Here is a 7,996-nt window from a genome sequence, read left to right on the forward strand (position 1 = left end):
TTATAACCCAATAGGTCCACTCAGAGTTGCCTGTATATATGCTTGTGTGTATGTTATAGGGGTCATTCACTTTCACTGGAGCATGGGAAACCTACCAGTTGCCACATCCTTAAAAATGAATGATTCTCCCTCCCCAGAAACTATGCTGTTCAGTACTGGCTGGGACCTAAAGATCCTCTACCCTATGCTAAACTTTGAGCTTCTTGATCCTGTGCAGGTCTTGTGTAGACAGAGACAGCTATTGAGAGTTCATGATTATGATAGCCATGCCATGTCCCAAAGACAGCCTTTCACTGAGCTCTTCCCCGTCCCTTGGCTCTTCCATTCTTTCTGCCTCCTCTTCAAGTGGTCTTCCCTGAGCCTTGGTGGTGGTAAGGTTAATATAGATGACCTGTTAATACTATAGATTACCCGTTAATATAGATGACCCATTAATATAGATGACCTGTTAATATAGATGACCCGTTAAGGTCTGAGCACTGAGTCCCTTATTCCCATCACTTTGATCAGTTATGTATCTTTCCATTGACTACCACATAGTGCTGAAATCTTCTCTGAACAAGGCTGAGTGTATTCCAGGTCTATAGTTTAGATGCCAATTTGACAGCATGATCATTTATTAACAATAGCTGGGTCTACGTCAAGTCCTATGATGCCCCCTGCCCTGGACTTTTGACCAGGATTCCAGTACCAGGCAAGAAATTCCCTCCTATGGAACAGACCTCACATCCAATCAGAAAATGGTTAGTTATTTCATAAGTCATTCCAGTACTGAACCAGTGGGTACCTCTTGCCTGTCAGGTGGATAATGCAACATGCACAGACACCTGGTACCAAGAAAGCCACCTAGCAGAGGGGAAGCTTCCTGGTTGATTTGAGATTTATTTCTCTCTGTGTCCTGCCATCAATGTGTGTGGTGTCTTCAACAATAGGGTCTTACCATGTAGCTATGGTGGGTAACAAACACCAATCACAATAGATTCTACTATTTTGGAGATCGCTGGGGTCTCCCTGACCAGTGATGTGCAGGGAGGTATGCCATGCCTTGTAATGAAACTTTCATTTAACAACTCATATCTTCTGAGAGTGATATTGTCCATTCATGTAGGGAAATTCCATTCCAACTCCTGTTTTCTTAAAGTAGTATTTTGTAATTAGCTTATTTGCTCATGAGTTTCAATAAGGTTTTTTCCTAGATTTTAATATTGATTCACCTGCCCACCTCTCCCTCCTCTTCCTATTACCCAGCCCCCTCCTGCTCAATCTTTTAACCCCCAGTCTTGCCCCTCTCCTCTTTCATTCAGTGTGTTATTTAATATCCCTCCACTCATATTTTAAGCTGCAGCTGTGAGGTGGGAGGTGTCCATGCAGCTTTCGTACCCTCCTCATTTGGATTAGCCCAGCTGCCCCCATTTCTCCTTTCCAGTTCCCACTATTCGACTTCACTACATTTTAACCAGAAACTGACTGTCCCCCCTGCCTTAGCATGCTCCCCTCCAACGTGCCTTTCTAACTTCCTGGTTTCCACTTGTTTTCTAAGCCAGAATCTGTGGGTGAGAAAGAATACTGGTGTTTCTATTTCTAGGCTTGATTTACTTCACTCTATAATTTTTTTCTACTTCCATTCATTTACTTCAAATGAATTCATTAATAAAATAAATCTTTAAAAATATTTTAAGATAGACTCACTTGTGGATACTTTTATATGATAATGTAAAATTTTCTAATGGAAGATAGAATTTTTAAGAAGAAATTGTATTTTAATTTCATAAAACACAAGTGTTTAAGCAGTTCACAGATTTAGATGACTTGTGAACTTTCAGGAATTTACACATTATGTAAGAGTTCACTTAGGGATCTAGGAAGAAATGTTAGCAATAGGGGAATGATGGGCATTTGATTGCTAAGCGTGGCCTGTCTCCCACTTTCAAGATACTTCGTTCAGTGTGTCAGAGCATAAACAGCACAGGAAACATTCCCAGCTAGAGATAAGAAGCAATCTCTCTGCAATCACAAGCCCTGAAAAAACAGCCAAACAAACCATTCAATCCAGACATTTACCTAGAAATGAGGAAAATACAGTAATGGCTACAGAAATATGAGGCTTCTACTAGCACAACTAATCCAACATTAGCCAGTAAAATATGATTATCACACTAACCACTGCCTCATTCATATTTGTGTTCTAATTGTCCCCCTACTACATACCACACCTGGTCCCCAGAAACACGTCTTTGCATGTGACTAGTTTTATGTGAACAAATATGTAATGGAAATGGACTTCCCACATTATTTGATCTGAACCCCCAGCTCTTTTCCTTCCTTCCTTCCTTCCTTCCTTCCTTCCTTCCTTCCTTCCTTCTTTCCCTCCTTTCCTCCTTCCTTCCTTCCTTCCTTCCTGATTTCCTTCCTTCTTTCCTTTCTTCCATTTGTTTTTAGCAACTCCTTAATACTTATCAGCAATAATATGAAAACTCATCTCCTCTCCTGCTTTTCCTCCTCCTTCTTTCTTTGTGCTAGGGTTCACTTGGTCTCTTAAATTTGTTTTTAATTGTTTTGTTTTGCTTTTTAGGAAATTGTATTAAGCTATCATTTTAAAAATTAATCCAAATGTGTTTCTGTGTTTTATCAGAATTTCTCACTAGTTGAATTTTGAACCTATAAGATTGATTCCCAAGGATTCTCTCTCTCTCTCTCTCTCTCTCTCTCTCTCTCTCTCTCTCTCTCTCTCTCTCTCTCTCCCAATGCTGTATCATTAAATTTGCCATCATGGATGATACATATTTTTTCAAATATAGATTGCTCTTGGTGGCATGGGCTTCTAATTCCACTGCTTCAGTCACTTTTCTGTTGCTGTAGTAAAACACTATGACCAAAGGCAACTTGTAGGAAAAGGAGCTTATTTTCACTGATGGGTTCTATAAGATATGAGTGCTTCATGGCAGGAAGGCACACTAAGCAGCTTTCACTATGGTGGCAGGGCAGATAATTGAGAGTTCTCATCTTCAGGCACTAACACCAAGCAGAGGAAGTACCTGGAAGTGGGGGAGGCTATGCACTCCAAAGCCCAGCTCCAGTGTCACAAGTCAGCCCAGCGAAGCTTCACCTCCTAAAGACTCCCTGACCTCACAAATAGCACCACCCACTGTGGGCAAAGTGCTCAAAAAGTTGACTGTCTGGGAGGTAGCTCTCATCCAAATTATCACACCCAACATCTTGGGACGCTGAGGCTGGAGGACCACATGTTCAAGGCCACCCTGGTCTATGGGGTAAGTTCAAGGCTAGCTTGGTCAATTTTGTGAGAGTCTGTAGTAAAATCAAAAAGGTAACAAAACAGGACTTGGGGAATAGCTGATTGGTAGAGCATTTGCCCAGCATGAATGAATTATTAGGTTCAGTTCTAATGTATAGTAATATATAATGCATTATTTACTAAATAGATAATAATATATGTATATAATATTATAAACATATAATGCATTTTATTTTACTTTCATGCTGCTTTTGTATTGAATTACTGTACAGATTTGCTTCAGTTTAGATAAACTATCATGCAAGATACCTCCTGTCGATTTATAACTAGGTATACATGGTATCCATTACCAGTATCAAAGAAGTTTACACTCTAACACACCATATAGAATATGATGCTCACTGTATAATATATACCTGTGAGTTATACAGAGATGCATATAATACAGTGAAAATGAACAAATAGAGATATTCCAAGTAATTCAGAAACTCAGTTGACATCATTACTAAAATTGACCTATGAAAGTTAGGATTTCATAATCCTAAATAGTTTTCGAACATGCTTTGAAAAAGATCATTCATTTGGATATAATATTCTAAAGAAATATGTTATTCAATCTGTAATGTTAGTAATTAACTTAATTATATGGACCTATTTCCTTCTTTTTGCATAAGAAAAATGATGACTACTTCAATTTTCAAAGGGTTTCAAAGCGTGCGTAAGACTAAATAATTGAATGGCTTTGCAAATTTTTCTCAGTGTGTATTCTTATAATTGCAATTATCTTTTCAAGGTAATGATGCCATATTTATTTCACTCTTTTAAATTATTCTTGAGAAGTTTATTGTCTCATAAGGTCTTAGTTTCCCACTGCCCTTATGAAAACCGAAACATGACAGCTAAATGTAATTACAACTCAGTTAGACATTTTTCTGCCTGCTCAAAAAATTTACATTTGTCTCTCAGAGGACATTTAGTGATTTTCTTTGAAGCTAATTCAGTTTTGCATAAAAGAAAGACAAAAATTTAGTACTTTTCTTTCTTTCTTTATTATTGATTTATTAGATCCATGGTACTGGGGATTAAATTCAGGCCAGCATGCTACCATTGAGCTTGGTTTTTCTTTCCTTAATTTTTAGAATGTTATACATGCATATAAGGAAATACAATCATGTCTCCTCTCTTTTTCTCCCTTCCAGTCGCACAAGGCTTCCTAGCATGCCCTGCCCAATTTCATGTCTTTTTTTTTTTTTGCCCCAATAACCTGTAAGGCCAGTTAGTGGTGGACACATGTGCATGGGTAAGGGCCATGCACTGGAGCACAAGAAACCTGCCAGTGACCACAACTTCAGAATAGAGTGATTTTCCTTTACCCAATGCTATCCATTGCTGCCTCAGTAAGGGGTGGAGCATGGATCCCTCCCCCCATTTGGATTTTGGCTGGCATGACCATGTGCAGGTCTTGGGCAGGAGACCACAGCTGTGAATTCATGAGTGCCATTTCATGTCTAGAAGACATTCACAACATTCGTGTGTGTGTGTGTGTGTGTGTGTGTGTGTGTGTGTGTGTGTTCATTCATATAGGGGGAGGCATGCATGCCATGGCACAAGGGTGGAAGTCAGGAGAATTGTGTGTTTTGGACTTCATCATCCACCTTGTTTAAGGCAGCATCTCTTTTTGCCTGCTGCACCCACCGGTGAACTTCTGAGGCTTTTGCTCTCTCTACCTCCCATCCCACAAGAGCACATCTGGGATAACAGGTGTCTGTGGGTTTGAGGGATCCAAACTCAGAACTCCATGGTTATACAGCAAGTGTTGTACCACTGAGACATCTGTCCAGCCCCGGCTTCTTCCTAATAACTTGCAGTTAGTCACTAGTGTAGCAGGCTGAAGGGGCAATGGTCTTTCAAGATGTTTCCTTTCTCTAAACAGCTGAACTGTCAGGAGGCTGAGGGAGCAGCACGTGGCTGATTCTACTGTGAGCCGCTCTACAGAATACGATTTCAAAAGGTGACAATGTAAATGTGGAAAGACATTTCACTCATAGCTCTGCAGCTTTCTGGAATAAATGCCCTTGAATTAAAGTGTCAATTATTTCCTTGTTTAGGTATTTATTCTTTGGGAAATCTTTAGAGACATGGTTTTATTTAGCCTGGACTGGTCTGGAACACACAATGTAGACTGCCTCAATCCCCCAAATGCTGGGAATAGAGGCCTGAGCCAACACATTTAGCTTAAAATTAAAAGTTGTCTTGCCAAGCATGTTGACACACACCTTTAAGCACAACATGGGAGGCAGAGGCAGGCAGAGCTCTGTGAGTTTAAGGGCAATTTGGTCTACATGCTGAGTTCTAGGCCAACTGAGATTACAGGGAGACCCTGTATCAAAAACAAAATAAAATAATAAAAGACAAAATATAAAGTAAAATAAAATAAAATAAAACTTGTTTAAAATCTTTAGAAGTGCTGATGCCAGGTATCTATCTTACCCAAGTGGGACCAAGTGTTAAAGGTTTGATCCACTATGCCTCACAATAGTGCTATAGGCTGCAGGCTGAGACTGAGGCTTTCACACATGGGCTTTGTGGGATTCTTACTAAAAACTTAATGACCAACATTCCTGGGCTCTGACATGCTAACTGCAGATACTGGGATTTAATTCTCTCTCTCTCTCTCTCTCTCTATCTATCTATCTATCTATCTATCTATCTCTCCCCTTCTTCTGTTCCTTTCTTTATATGTGTACAAATATTTTTATTTATATGCAAAGATATATATATAAATGTAAGGATACATACATAGATGATAGATAAATAATTCCCAGGGTTTTCTAGAGAACTATGAAATATATTTTCCAAATACACTACTTTCCTATCACACAATACTTCAAATACAAATTTTCAAGGTTACAATGAGTGAATGTTGAAACCAGACTGGCAGAAAGCCCAGTTCTTCCCTTCTGGCATAGTGCTACACAGCCCAGATCTCTCCTTCCCTGTTCATTGATTTCTATGGGGATGTTGTTGTTGTTGTTGTTGTTGTTGTTGTTGTTGTTGTTGTGTGAGAGTTTCACTCTGTAGCCCAAGCTGGACTTCAACATACTACACAGACCTGGCTTGACTCAAACTCAAGGCAATCCTCCTGCTTCAGCCTCTTCAATACAGAGAGTATATGATAAGTCGCTATGATCAACATTGTTGTTTCTATGCACAGCATATTTTTATTTCTTCACTATTTTCTACAAAATTCCTAGTACGTGTGATTTTACATCAAAACATTATTCTTAGAGGCTTATGTTATGTGTCTATATTTAGTCTTTCTCCTTACACCACCTTCTTGTTTATTTTTTCAAAAATTTAATCCATTAAAGCTCTTTTATACTAAAGGCAGGCTAATAATTTTTTCAGGTCTCCGATTATTTTGTATCGGGATTAATTGAATAGTCAAGTTAGTTTTAAACCAAGTATTTTCCTCAATGGTTTTGTTAGTCAAAACTTGTACACAGAGACTTTGAAACATTTCTACTAATTCAATATTACAAATAATATTCTATGCTAAATTAGTTTGCTGTATAATATGTTGTCATAAGCATGGTGACTAAAACTTTGTCTCTCTTGGCTCTGTATGTCGAGATCCAGGCAACACAGCTAAACAGGGTTTTCTGACTCAGGGACTCACAAAATCTGCATCCCAGGTTTTGGGTATGGCTGTGGTCTCTCTTGGAGCCAAATGGGAAAAAAGCCAGGTCTCATCTTTTTGTGGTGGTAGGAATACAGGACATCTCCCAACTCTTAACTGTCTGCCTGTGGTTTGTTCCCTTGCCTTCGTCCATGTACCCTTGTAGACCATGGATGCTTACTCTTCAGTCTTTCATAGACAGCAGTTTCTCTGCTGCATGGGGGTAGCAGAGATAAAGGGATGGGGGAGGGAGATGGAGAAGGGGACAGGGAAGAGGAGGGGGAGGGGAGGAAGAAGGGGGGGAGAGACTGGGAGGAAAGTCGGGGGAGATGGAGGGGTGAAAGCTTTGAGTGTCCATACTGTGATCCTGGAGTTCAAAGAGCAGTTTAGGTATGCAATCCCGATGAATAGTCTCAGAAACAGAAATTCGATTTCCTGCTACAGGGGCTTAAAAAATGAATCAGTGGATAAGAGCCTGTACTGCTCTTGCAGAGGATCCTAGTTTGAATCCAATCATGCACTTCAGTCAGCTCATAACTGCCTGTAACACCAGCTACAGAGAGATCCAATGCTTCTGGCCTCAGTGAATACATACAGTCACATGCACACCCATAGCCCCATAATTACAAATAAGGTAAGTCTTAAACGAAAGCAACTGTGGCTACAAGTTCCTTGGCATGTTATTCGCTGTCCTTTTCTACCCCAGCACCTCTTTCAGCATTATGAAATCACTACAGAACCAAGTGATTCTTGCTCCAAGCTTTTGTTCAAGATGATTTTTAATGTTTTTCCATACTCTATAATGAAATATTACAGAAATTCAACTTGAATCAAAATGTTTTACCACTAAAGTGTGTAACAGAACACTTAACATATAATCAGTAGTTGTGTTACTGCTTCTGACTTGTGGTCCACTGCCAAAGAGTCCAAAATCAACCTATGATTGATTCCTAGGTTTCCATGTCAACAACTGGTAAGGTGTATATAGTTAAACAATTGTTACCAAAACTACTCCAGAGATTTCCTATGCCAATGGTAAAATTCAGTTAGATAGATGATAGATG

The sequence above is a fragment of the Nannospalax galili genome, unplaced genomic scaffold (assembly GCF_000622305.1).
Source record: "Nannospalax galili isolate Female #2095 unplaced genomic scaffold, S.galili_v1.0 scaffold1230, whole genome shotgun sequence".
Lineage (NCBI taxonomy): Eukaryota > Metazoa > Chordata > Mammalia > Rodentia > Spalacidae > Nannospalax > Nannospalax galili.